The following is a 13,766-nucleotide window of genomic DNA, read 5'->3' on the forward strand; positions in this document are numbered from 1 at the left end:
CCATTGACAGGAATACTGTCAGGAGAGAGAGGAGAGAGTAACATATTCAATGACAACAGTGGATGGAATCACAAAACCCAAAAAATAAAAAACTCTAGGGACAATTAACCTAGTTTACTTGAGAAATAAGTTGAAAAAAAAGAGAGAAGATTAAATGATTTAAAGGACATATTTGGAGGATACATCACTCAAACAAATATGTATGGACCTTGTTTAGAACCTGAATTGAAAAATTATAAAAAAATCAATAAGAATACAAGGAATTTGAATATTAGACACTTTATGAAGTTAAAGAATTAACAAACTTAAGACATAAAAATAGCATTTTGGTCACTTTTTAAATCTGCCATTTAGACAGAAAAACTGAATTTTTTACTGGTAAAATCATATGATCCTTCAGAATTTCCTTTCAAATATATTTAAAGTGGATGAAGAAAGAAGGTGAAGTTATGAATAAAATAAAGCTGATCTTGAGATCACAATAGTAAAATCTGAGTGAAGGTGTCCAAGGGTTTATTAAGTTCTTCTTATCCTTTTCTACCTATCCAAAAATTTTTTTTTATTTTTTTTATTGGTGTTCAATTTACTAACATACAGAATAACACCCAGTGCCCATCACCCATTCACTCCCACCCCCCGCCTTCCTCCCCTTCTACCACCCCTAGTTCGTTTCCCAGAGTTAGCAGTCTTTACGTTCTGTCTACCTTTCTGATATTTCCCACACATTTCTTCTCCCTTCCACTATTATTTATATTCCCCAAATGAATGAGAACATATAATGTTTGTCCTTCTCCGACTGACTTACTTCACTCAGCATAATACCCTCCAGTTCCATCCACGTTGAAGCAAATGGTGGGTATTTGTCATTTCTAATAGCCGAGTAATATTCCATTGTATACATAAACCACATCTTCTTTATCCATTCATCTTTCTTTGGACACCGAGGCTCCTTCCACAGTTTGGCTATCGTGGCCATTGCTGCTAGAAACATAGGGGTGCAGGTGTCCCGGCGTTTCATTGCATTTGTATCTTTGGGGTAAATCCCCAACAGTGCAATTGCTGGGTCGTAGGGCAGGTATATTTTTAACTGTTTGAGGAACCTCCACACAGTTTTCCAGAGTGGCTGCACCAGTTCACATCCCCACCAACAGTGTAAGAGGGTTCCCTTTTCTCCGCATCCTCTCCAACATTTGTTGTTTCCTGCCTTGTTAATTTTCCCCATTCTCACTGGTGTGAGGTGGTATCTCATTGTAGTTTTGATTTGTATTTCCCTGATGGCAAGTGATGCAGAGCATTTTCTCATATGCATGTTGGCCATGTCTATGTCTTCCTCTGTGAGATTTCTGTTCATGTCTTTTGCCCATTTCATGATTGGATTGTTTGTTTCTTTGGTGTTGAGTTTAATAAGTTCTTTATAGATCTTGGAAACTAGCCCTTTATCTGATATGTCATTTGCAAATATCTTCTCCCATTCTGTAGGTTGTCTTTGAGTTTTGTTGACTGTATCCTTTGCTGTGCAAAAGCTTCTTATCTTGATGAAGTCCCAATAGTTCATTTTTGCTTTTGTTTCTTTTGCCTTCGTGGATGTATCTTGCAAGAAGTTACTATGGCCAAGATCAAAAAGGGTGTTGCCTGTGTTCTTCTCTAGGATTTTGATGGAATCTTGTCTCACATTTAGATCTTTCATCCATTTTGAGTTTATCTTTGTGTATGGTGAAAGAGAGTGGTCTAGTTTCATTCTTCTGCATGTGTATGTCCAATTTTCCCAGCACCATTTATTGAAGAGACTGTCTTTCTTCCAATGGATAGTCTTTCCTCCTTTATCGAATATTAGTTGCCCATAAAGTTCAGGGTCCACTTCTGGATTCTCTATTCTGTTCCACTGATCTATGTGTCTGTTTTTGTGCCAGTACCACACTGTCTTGATGACCACAGCTTTGTAGTACAACCTGAAATCTGGCATTGTGATGCCCCCAGATATGGTTTTCTTTTTTAAAATTCCCCTGGCTATTCGGGGTCTTTTCTGATTCCACACAAATCTTAAAATAATTTTTTCTAACTCTCTGAAGAAAGTCCATGGTATTTTGATAGGGATTGCATTAAACGTGTATATTGCCCTGGGTAACATTGACATTTTCACAATATTAATTCTGCCAATCCATGAGCATGGAATATTTTTCCATCTCTTTGTGTCTTCCTCAATTTCTTTCAGAAGTGTTCTATAGTTTTGAGGGTATAGATCCTTTACATCTTTGGTGAGGTTTATTCCTAGGTATCTTATGCTTTTGGGTGCAATTGTAAATGGGATTGACTCCTTAATTTCTCTTTCTTCAGTCTCATTGTTAGTGTATAGAAATGCCACTGACTTCTGGGCATTGATTTTGTATCCTGCCATGCTACCGAATTGCTGTATGAGTTCTAGCAATCTTGGGGTGGAGACTTTTGGGTTTTCTATGTAGAGTATCATGTCATCGGCGAAGAGGGAGAGTTTGACTTCTTCTTTGCCAATTTGAATGCCTTTAATGTCTTTTTGTTGTCTGATTGCTGAGGCTAGGACTTCCAGTACTATGTTGAATAGCAGTGGTGAGAGTGGACATCCCTGTCTTGTTCCTGATCTTAGGGGAAAGGCTCCCAGTGCTTCCCCATTGAGAATGATATTTGCTGTGGGCTTTTCATAGATGGCTTTTAAGATGTCGAGGAATGTTCCCTCTATCCCTACACTCTGAAGAGTTTTGATCAGGAATGGATGCTGTATTTTGTCAAATGCTTTCTCTGCATCCAATGAGAGGATCATATGGTTCTTGGTTTTTCTCTTGCTGATATGATGAATCACATTGATTGTTTTACGGGTGTTGAACCAGCCTTGTGTCCCAGGGATAAATCCTACTTGGTCATGGTGAATAATTTTCTTAATGTACTGTTGGATCCTATTGGCCAGTATCTTGTTGAGAATTTTTGCATCCATGTTCATCAGGGATATTGGTCTGTAATTCTCCTTTTTGGCGGGGTCTTTGTCTGGCTTTGGAATTAAGGTGATGCTGGCTTCATAGAACGAATTTGGAAGTACTCCATCTCTTTCTATCTTTCCAAACAGCTTTAGGAGAATAGGTATGATTTCTTCTTTAAACGTTTGATAAAATTCTCCTGGGAAGCCATCTGGCCCTGGACTCTTGTGTCTTGGGAGGTTTTTGATGACTGCTTCAATTTCCTCCCTGGTTATTGGCCTGTTCAGGTTTTCTATTTCTTCCTGTTCCAGTTTTGGTAGTTTGTGGCTTTCCAGGAATGCGTCCATTTCTTCTAGATTGCCTAATTTATTGGCGTATAGCTGTTCATAATATGTTTTTAAAATCGTTTGTATTTCCTTGGTGTTGGTAGTGATCTCCCCTTTCTCATTCATGATTTTATTAATTTGAGTCTTCTCTCTCTTCTTTTTAATAAGGCTGGCTAATGGTTTATCTATCTTATTAATTCTTTCAAAGAACCAACTCCTGGTTCTGTTGATCTGTTCCACAGTTCTTCTGGTCTCGATTTCGTTGAGTTCTGCTCGAATCTTTATTAACTCCCTTCTTCTCTTGGGTGTAGGATCTATTTGCTGTTTTTTCTCTAGCTCCTTTATGTGTAAGGTTAGCTTTTGTATTTGAGTTCTTTCCAGTTTTTGAATGGATGCTTGTATTGCGATGTATTTCCCCCTTAGGACTGCTTTTGCTGCATCCCAAAGATTTTGAACGGTTGTATCTTCATTCTCATTAGTTTCCATGAATCTTTTTAATTCTTCCTTAATTTCCTGGTTGACCCTTTTATCTTTTAGCAGGATGGTCCTTAACCTCCATGTGTTTGAGGTCCTTCCAAACTTCTTGTTGTGATTTAGTTCTAATTTGAAGGCATTATGGTCCGAGAATATGCAGGGGACAATCCCAATCTTTTGGTATCGGTTCAGACCCGATTTGTGACCCAATATGTGGTCTATTCTGGAGAAAGTTCCATGTGCGCTTGAGAAGAATGTGTATTCAGTTGAGTTTGGATGTAAAGTTCTGTAGATATCTGTGAAATCCATCTGGTCCAGTGTATCATTTAAAGCTCTCGTTTCTTTGGAGATGTTTTGCTTAGAAGACCTATCGAGTATAGAAAGAGCTAGATTGAAGTCACCAAGTATAAGTGTATTATTATCTAAGTATTTCTTCACTTTGGTTAATAATTGATTTATATATTTGGCAGCTCCCACATTCGGAGCATATATATTGAGGATTGTTAAGTCCTCTTGTTGAATAGATCCTTTAAGTATGATATAGTGTCCCTCTTCATCTCTCACTACAGTCTTCGGGGTAAATTTTAGTTTATCTGATATAAGGATGGCTACCCCTGCTTTCTTTTGAGGACCATTCGAATGGTAAATGGTTCTCCAACCTTTTATTTTCAGGCTGTAGGTGTCCTTCTGTCTAAAATGAGTCTCTTGTAGACAGCAAATAGATGGGTCCTGCTTTTTTATCCAGTCTGAAACCCTGCGCCTTTTGATGGGGTCATTAAGCCCGTTCACATTCAGAGTTACTACTGAGAGATATGAGTTTAGTGTCATCATGATATCTATTCAGTCTTTGTTTTTGTGGACTGTTCCACTGAACTTCTTCTTAAAGGGGAATTTTAAGAGGCCCCCTTAAAATTTCTTGCAGAGCTGGTTTGGAGGTCACATATTCTTTTAGTTGCTGCCTGTCTTGGAAGCTCTTTATCTCTCCTTCCATTTTGAATGAGAGCTTGCTGGATAAAGTATTCTTGGTTGCATGTTCTTTTCATTTAGGACCCTGAATATATCCTGCCAGCCCTTTCTGGCCTGCCAGGTCTCTGTGGAGAGGTCTGCTGTTACCCTAATACTCCTCCCCATAAAAGTCAGGGATTTCTTGTCTCTTGCTGCTTTAAGGATCTTCTCTTTATCTTTGGAATTTGCAAGCTTCACAATTAAATGTCGAGGTGTTGAACGGTTTTTGTTGATTTTAGGGGGGGATCTCTCTATTTCCTGGATCTGAATGCCTGTTTCCCTTCCCAGATTAGGAAAGTTTTCAGCTAGAATTTGTTCAAATACATATTCTGGCCCTCTGTCCCTTTCGGCGCCCTCGGGAACCCCAATTAAACGTAGGTTTTTCTTCCTCAGGCTGTCGTTTATTTCCCTTAATCTATCCTCATGGTCTTTTAATTGTTTGTCTCTTTTTTCCTCAGTTTCCCTCTTTGCTATCAACTTGTCTTCTAGGTCACTCACTCGTTCTTCCACCTCGTTAACCCTCGTCGTTAGGACTTCTAGTTTGGATTGCATCTCATTCAATTGATTTTTAATTTCTGCCTGATTAGCTCTAAATTCTGCAGTCATAAAGTCTCTTGAGTCCTTTATACTTTTTTCAAGAGCCACCAGTAGCTGTATAATAGTGCTTCTGAATTGGCTTTCTGACATTGAATTGTAATCCAGATTTTGTAACTCTGTGGGAGAGAGGACTGTTTCTGATTCTTTCTTTTGAGGTGAGGTTTTCCTTCTAGTCATTTTGCTCAGTGCAGAGTGGCCAAAAGCAAGTTGTATTGGGAAAAAGAGAAAAAGAGAGGAGAGAAAGAAGGAAAGAAAAGAGAAAGAGAAAAAAAAGGGGAAGAAAAAGAAAAAAAACGAAAAAAAAAAAAAAAGAAGAAGAAAAAGAGAAAGAAAAAGAAAGGAGAAAAAAAGGGGGTGGGGGAAGGAAACAAATCAAAAAGCAAAACAAAACAAAAACAAAAACAAACAAACAAAAAAAGAACCACCGGGGAGTATCTTCTGTTTCTGTGTACTTTAAGTCCCGTGGCTTCTCCTGGAAGTTGTCCGTCTAGCTGGTGTTCTGGGGGAGGGGCCTGTTGTGCTGATTTTCAGGTGTTAGCAGTTGGGGGAGCTGCTGTGCCCCTGCCTGGTGCAGGGCTCGGTGGGGGTTGTTTACCCCGTGAGGCCGCAGGAGGAACAGCCCCAGTGGCGGGGCAGCTCTGCAGCCCTGGATTCAGCTCCGGCAGGAACTCCGTCTGCAGGGCCTGGAGGCTCCGGGGCGGGGCCGCGGATCTGCTCAGCTGGGGCAGGAGCGTCCTCGCTGTCCTGGGCCCTCCCGGCCTCTGCCTGTCCCGGGGGAGGCGGGATCCTGGGCTGTGTCCCGGCGCCCTGTGCTCCGGAGCCTGCGCTGGTGGATTCGCGCTCCCGGGGCCGTGCAGCCCCCTCCGCGGAGCCGCCGCCCGAGCCCCTCCGAGCTGCTCCTGGAACCGCGCAGGCCCCTCCGCACGGAGCCTCTTCCTCTGCCCGAGCCCCTCCGAGCTGCTCCCGGGGCCGCGCAGCCCCCTCCGCGGAGCCGCCGCCCGAGCCCCTCCAGCTGCTCTGGGTCAGTCGTGCGCGCTGCAGCCCTTAGGGAGCTCGGCGCACTCTCCTGGGCACGCAGTTGCTCTGTTACTGTCCCGGGGAACCCGAGGGCATCCCCGCCCTCCTGGGTCCTGCTCCAACTCCCCACGAGCCCCTTTCCCCCGGAAAGGTCGGTGCAGCTCCTGCTCCTCCGGGACGGGGCTCTCCTGTCCTGGGGACACTCGCCCCGGCCTCAGCCCTGCTCCTCGCGGGGCCCCTCCCCCTTGGAGGCCTTTGTTCCTTTATTCCTTTTTCCCCCGTCTTCCTACCTTGATAGATGCGCGAACTCTTCTCACTGTAGCATTCCAGCTGGTCTCTCTTTGAATCTCAGGCCGAATTCATAGATTTTCAGGATAATTTGAAGGTTTTCTAGGTAGTTTGGTGGAGACAGGTGATTTGGGGACCCTACTCTTCCGCCATCTTGCTCCTCCCCCCCTACCTATCCAATATTTTACAAAACAGAAAAAAACAATTCAAACAACATATTTGCAATTATTGGAAAATGGTCATCTTTTGTTAGGACATTAGCAATAGATTGCTTTTAGATTTCTAGCTCTCAGTCATCACTAAAGATCAGGTTAGAGGGAATATTAGGATATTCTGATATACAATCAAAATATTCTGAACCTTTGTTTGAGACAAAGCCTAACTCCTAGCTTCAGTGAATTCAGGATAGTCTTACTGTGTTGATATCAATCATAGATCAGAGATAGGAGAATTTTCCCCTGATTAACGGAAGCCAAAAATGTTATCTGCATATTTCATAACTTTTCTAATAATAAGGATGAGGTTTCACTGTTTTTGTTTCTATTTATTTACTTACTTATTTATAAAAGATTTTTATTTATTTATTCATGAGACACACACACACACACACAGAGGCAGACACAGGCAGAGGGAGAAGCAGGCTCCAGGATCAGGCCCTGGGCTGAAGGCGGCGCTAAACCACTGAGCCCCCTGGGCTGCTGGTTTCACTGTTTTTGAAAGCCAACCCTTCCCAAACTGCAAGGTCAACTTTCAGGATGAGCCCAGCCCAGTCTTCCCTAAACAGTGGCTGCTGGAAGGTATCTCATGTTCCTTCTCCTCCTGTCAGTTCTACCCTCCAACCTCTCACCCTTTCTTCAGCCTTCTCCTCTTCAGGAACCGTGTCTAGCAAATCCACCATAAGGAGCCACCATGGGATTTCAGAGCCCCCAGACTATACAACCAACGAATGTCCTATCAGAGGGAGACTCAGGAGGGAGGGAGACCAGCTCTTCCCTGGGATGCCACTGTGGCTCCATGTTCACAACAGGCAGAAGGTAATAGAAATAATTTAAAACCACTGGGTCGCTTCTTTGGTGAAATTTCTGTTCATGTCTTTCGCCCATTTCAAGATTGGATTTTTTGTTTCTTTGCTGTTGAGTCTAATAAGTTCTTTCTAGATCTTGGATACTAGCCCTTTATCTGATATTTCATTTGCAAATACCTTCTCCCATTCTGTAGGCTGTCTTTTAGTTTTGTTGACTGTTTCTTTTCTGTGCAGAAGCTTTTTATCTTGATGAAGTCCCAATAGTTTATTCTTGCTATTGTTTCCCTTGCCTTCATAGACGTATCTTGCAAGAAATTGCTGTGGCCGAGTTCAAAAAGGGTGTTGCCTGTGTTCTCCTCTAGGATTTTGATGGATTCTTGTCTCACATTTAGATCCTTCATCCATTTTGAGTTTATCTTTGTGTATGGTGTTTCACCAAAGAAGACATAGACATGACCAACAAGTACATGAGAAAATGCTCTGCATCACTGGCCATCAGGGAAATACAAATCAAAACCACAATGAGATCCCACCTCACACCAGTGAGAATGGTGAAGATTAACAAGACAGGAAACCACAAATGTTAGAGAGGATGTGGAGAAGGGGGAACCCTCTTGCACTGTTGGTGGGAATGTGAACTGGTGCAGCCACTCTGGAAAACTGTGTGGAGGTTCCTCAAAGAGTTAAAAATAGACCTGCCCTACGACCCAGCAATTGCACTGCTGATGATTTACTCCAAAGGTACAGATGCAATGAAAGACTGAGACACCTGCATCCCAATGTTCACAGCAGCAATGTTCACAATAGCCAAAATGTGGAAGGAGCCTCCGTGCCCATCAAAAGATGAATAAAGAAGATGTGGTCTATGTATACAATGGAATATTACTCAGCCATCAGAAATGACGAATACCCACCATTTGCTTCAACATGGATGGAACTGGAGTGTATTATGCTGAGTGAAGTAAGTCAGTCGGTGAAGGACAAACATTATATAGTTTCACTCATATGGAGAATATAAGAAATAGTGAAAGGGATTATAAGGGAAAGGTGAGAAAATGAGTGGGAAATATCAGAGAGGGAGACAGAACATGAGAGACTCCTAACTCTGGGAAACGAACAAGGGGAGGTGGAAAGGGAGGTGGGCAGGGGATTGGGGTGACTGGGTGACAGGCACTGAGGGGGGCACTTGACAGGATGAGCACTGGGTGATATGCTATATGTTGGCAAATCGAACTCCAATAAAAAATATACAAAAAAAAAAAACCCACTGGGTCTCTTAAATGTCCCTCATCTCTACCAGGGAAGAATAGTCTATTTTTGATAAGCATGAAGCAAAATAAGGCAGAATGAGTTAGCATTTACCACTGAAGGGTCTATGGTGGGATACAAAGGAAAGGTCAGTCATAACCTGCTTTGAGGCTCTGGGTAGGAAGAAAAAATGAAAAAGAGAAGAAAAGAAAGATAAAATTATTTTCTGCCCATTTGAGAAAAAGAAATATTTGAGATGCATAAGTATGGATAATACATTACAAAATGAATTTATTCTAGAAACAGAGCATGACCATCCATAAAGAAACTTTTCAAAGAGATACTTGCTCTAAATGGAAATTTAGATCAGGGTATGCCTGGTGGCTCACTGGTTGAGCATCTGCCTTTGGCTCAGGGCATGATCCCAGAGTCCCAGGATCAAGTCCCACATCAGGCTCCCTGCATGGAACCTGCTTCTCCCTCTGCCTGTGTCTCTGCCTCTCTCTGTGTCTATGAATAAATAAATAAAATCTTAAAAAAAAAAGTATCTACACACCAAGTGGACCCCCCTTCCAGATCAGAGCACCAACATCATAAAGCCAAACCTGGAGCCTTTGTGTGAGCAGCACCCCAACAACTTCAGGAGTCAACTGGAATGACTCCCTGCCTTTAGTGATTGCCTGGACTCAGGGCTTAAATACATGCAGTCCTGGTGAAGGACTTCAAGAAAAAAATGAGTTAAAGAGGAGAAAGGAGCTTGTTTCTGAAGCCCACACTTCAAGCCTATGAGTGGCCAGGTCCAGTCATGAGCATGATTGCTTAGGGAAAATATCCAGTTGAAATGAAAATGGTAAATTATTGCCCAAGGAAAATAGAATGAATAAAATAGGCAATGGACTTCATCACCAAGTACATGTTAGAGGAGAAAATGACAGAGCAGTCACTTTCTAGGCTCCATGAACTAATAGTTCAATTCAAGAATCATCCATTTAATGTGAAAGTTGGGTTAAGACAGGCTCTTTCAAAATTCTTTACTCACTGATTCAAGCATCTCTCTTCAAAATCTTCTTAGATGCAAAGGAGAAGATGAGCTGATCAAGATTAGGTGTCTCAATCCCTTTGTTGAAGCCTGAAAGAGTAAAAAGCAAGAGACAAAGTATAAAAATATATATATATATATATATTCTAACGACATTGTACTTCCAAGCCTTGCCTTTAACCTCTTCCTGATTGTGAATCCCATAGATATGAAGAACATCATATTTTAATTTACTGCAAAACTAGAGGCTCAATGACCCTCCAGAGCTACTCAGTTGTACAACAGCAAATAATCTTGTACCATCTACTTCTCTTAGAGATATAACATCATTTGGTACAAATTCATTATGATTGGGAATTGAAAGTCATTGTTCATATATGAAAGCCCATACCTGCCTTTCTTTCCTTCTGAACTCCTGCAGGTCAAGGAGGGCAGACTACTTTGCTGCACAGCACAAAGAAGGAGACTACTGAATTCAAATCACATGATCCTGAGAGAGAAAAAGAGATCTGACATTAATGACACCCAAAAGCAGGTAGGTTGGAGCGGAGGGTGGGAGAGAGGAAGCGAAGAACAGCATTATCCCCTTGCTAGACCATCAGCCAGTCATCAACCATCATTTGGACACATCCTTGGGCTCTGGAAAATATAAGGGAGGAAAAAAACATGCTGTCCTTACTAGGTTCCACTGGATCTCTCAGGGGGAGTGGCTCCAATCCCAAGAACATGAAATAAGTGCATAGAAATGTCTCTCCTGGTCACAAGAGTAGAATTTGGCCTAGAAGTGTGGAGATAATATTGGTCTTAGAGGAATGATTGTATTGGGAGCTGCAAAAGAACAAATGGGAAGGAAAGGCAAGCCATAAGAGCTGAGAAAAGGTTTTTGCAAATGTGCTCATGATTCAGAAAAAAAAGGGGGTGGGAAGAGTGAAAGGAGAGAACAGGGTTTCCCAAACATGTAAGTGACTCTGAGGTGGGAGAAGGGCAGGGTTTCAATAGTCTCGTGGAAAATTCACTTCCTCATTGCACCATGTTTGTAATGTTGTGCAAATTTAGTTGTAGTCATGCTGGACACAATTGTCTGTGGTCCAGATTTGACTTTGGAGACTACACTCAAATTAATCCAATTGTCCAATTCTTCTAATGTGTAGACTGTAGGGTGCTCCATCACTGACCACCCATGTCCTATGCAGGCGGTTAATACAAAAGGCATAGGACTTTGATAACCAGCTCGGACACTTGAAAAGACTAGCAGCTAGTCAAACAGCTAGACAGGAAGATTCAGGATTCCCTCTCCACCAATTCTATGCTCTAGGACTCTTCCTCACTAGAAAGCAGCAGCGTGGTTGATCTCTGGAGGACTGAATTGCAAGTCCATTCTGCCTACGTCCCTCCTCTAGTGCTCCAACCTATAGTCATCCCGCGCTGATGCTGAGCAGCGTGGAGAGATGGCCCTCAAGGACGCCAAGAACAAGCTGGCTGAGCTGGAGGACGCCCTGCAGAAGGCCAAGCAGGACATGGCCCGGCTGCTGAAGGAGTACCAGGAGCTCATGAATGTCAAGCTGGCCCTGGACGTGGAGATCGCCACATACAGGGAGCTGCTGGAGGGCGAGGAGTGCAGGTGGGTACCTCACACAGGCCCCTCCAACATCTGGATCCCTGTGCAGGAAGGCTGGCAGGAGCCCGAGTTGAAGGCCCTCTAGTTATGGCCACAGTGGCTGCTCTCAGAGGACCATTTGGAAGGCGGCTTCCCCGTGGGCTAGCCTCACACTGACGCTTCCCACTCTGGTCCCCTGGTGGCTCTGAGGACTCATGCTCCCTGTGTTTTCCCCCTTCCTAGGCTGAGTGGAGAAGGCGTTGGACAAGTCAACATCTGTAAGTACCTTTGCTTGCCTCCCTCCCTTGCCCTTGTGCTCTTCTGGCTGGACTCAGGCTGGCAGGACGAGCTCACCGTGTCTTGTGTGTCCTTGTCTGTCTCCCGTCCACAGCTGTGGTGCAGTCCACCGTCTCTGGCGGCTATGGCGGCGCTGGTGGCTTTGGCGGTGCCAGCGGTATGGGCAGTGGCTCAGGCCTGGGTGGAGGCAGCGGCTACTCCTATGGCAGCGGCCACGCCTTGGAGCTGGCTTCAGTTCCAGCAGTGGCTGAGGCATGGGGGGTGGCTTCAGCTCCTCTGGAGGCAGCAGTTCCACCATCAAATACACCACCACCTCATCCTCCAGCAGGAAGAGCTACAAGCACTAAGTCCTGCCATCAGCTCTGGTCCCACGTTGTCCAAGTCTACAGCTGCACTGCCCTCTCCGAGGCTACTTCTCCCCTGCCTCCAACGTCCCTTGGCCCCTGAGTTACAGCTGAAGTGGCCTCATTCTCATTTCCACTATCTACACCTGCTTTACCTGAGCTCCCATCATTCACCATCAGAAGATTAAAAATCACTGACACTCAGAGAAGTACACGTCCCTTTGGCGTCCCCATCGTATGATCAGCTCTATCAGGTTTCCATGATTCTGGGGTGAAAATGACCTACGCCTCTCTGAAGACTGAAACTCATTGTGGATCATGCTACAGAATGAGTTTTTCTGCTCTCTACTTTCTTTCATTGTGTTAAATAAAGCAGATTTCTAACAAAGATTGTGTTAGATTATGCAACTGATCATGTATTGGTTCCGATCCTTGTCTTTGCAGAACCATTTTTCAGCCCCGCTGACAACTTACCCTGCTTCATACCCATCTCCTGTCAGTCAACATTATGTGATACTTAGTGACCCTGTGGGTGGTTAAGACTACCAACGACTCTTCAGTCCTCCACTGCTCAGGGCTCTTTCTCAAAATGGAGTCTTCTAAAAACCTTTAGGGAAGAAAGGAAGGTCTGGTTCCTGGAAATTGGATTAGCATAATATGATAACTGAGGGGTTTAGGTTTTCCAAATCGGTCTCTCAGTGGCTTGGTCCTCAGACTGCTCTCTCCCAACCCCAGCCCCAGCCACTGCCAAGAAAACACTGCAGTAATCCAACAGAACTGACGCCAATTTCTAGAAAGGCAAATTATCAACTCTCTGATAACCAAGGTTCGCCCCAAAGCTGCTTTTGAGCAACTTCTGAGATGTATCAGTTGAACGAATTGCTGCAGAAAAGGGATATATCCCCAGTCCTGGGTTGGATACATTGGAAGCCCAGGAGCAGAGCAGTAAGTTGAGTTGAAATAGATTTCCTTTGCACCCAAAGACAGTTGGGTCTTGCTGAAGAACTTGACACATGCTGGTTACAATCCATAGAACTGCACCCCTAAAAACCGGGAATTCGACTATCTTTAAATTACGTCATGATATCCTTGAAACAAAGTGAGGCAGTCAAAAAAGTTAATAGAATGAGCCAATAAAAACCTCCAAGCAGTGTTGGTTTGAGACTTTGTTTTGAAGTGCTGTTGGCAAAAGATGGTCCCTGTTGACAGATGCCATTAGATTAGCAAAGGGGCGGCTCTCCCCTGGGAACATTCTCCTTTTGTGATCGGACACCCGAGAGCCATTTTTAGTGTAAACTTTAGGCAAGTTTTGGCAAGCACAAACAGATTTGGAGGTTCCTTCAAATCTTCTCCAATATCAGTGTCATAATGTTGACTTTGACACAGAAATGGACTTTCTATCTTATAGGCTATGTTACACAAGTTTATTCTAGAATCCGGCTAACCAGACACTCCATACCACGAGTTACCAGTATGTAGAGGAATTAAGCAGAGGGGAAAAATTCACAAAATAAAAATAAAAATAAAAATAACAACCACTTCTGTTTAATTTGAAGCCACAGCAG

The 13,766-nt window shown here is 43.4% G+C and overlaps 1 pseudogene across 1 annotated transcript; it reads left to right on the plus strand.

Annotated features, from left to right (window-relative positions):
• Window positions 1-10,447: 10,447 nt before the first annotated feature.
• Window positions 10,448-12,204, plus strand: LOC144297719 (keratin, type II cytoskeletal 6B-like; annotated as a pseudogene). Its single transcript, XR_013364627.1, has 4 exons — window positions 10,448-10,498; window positions 11,364-11,584; window positions 11,804-11,838; window positions 11,952-12,204. The product of XR_013364627.1 is annotated as a keratin, type II cytoskeletal 6B-like (transcript).
• Window positions 12,205-13,766: the final 1,562 nt, after the last annotated feature.

This window comes from Canis aureus, chromosome 25 (assembly GCF_053574225.1).
Source record: "Canis aureus isolate CA01 chromosome 25, VMU_Caureus_v.1.0, whole genome shotgun sequence".
Classification (NCBI taxonomy): domain Eukaryota; kingdom Metazoa; phylum Chordata; class Mammalia; order Carnivora; family Canidae; genus Canis; species Canis aureus.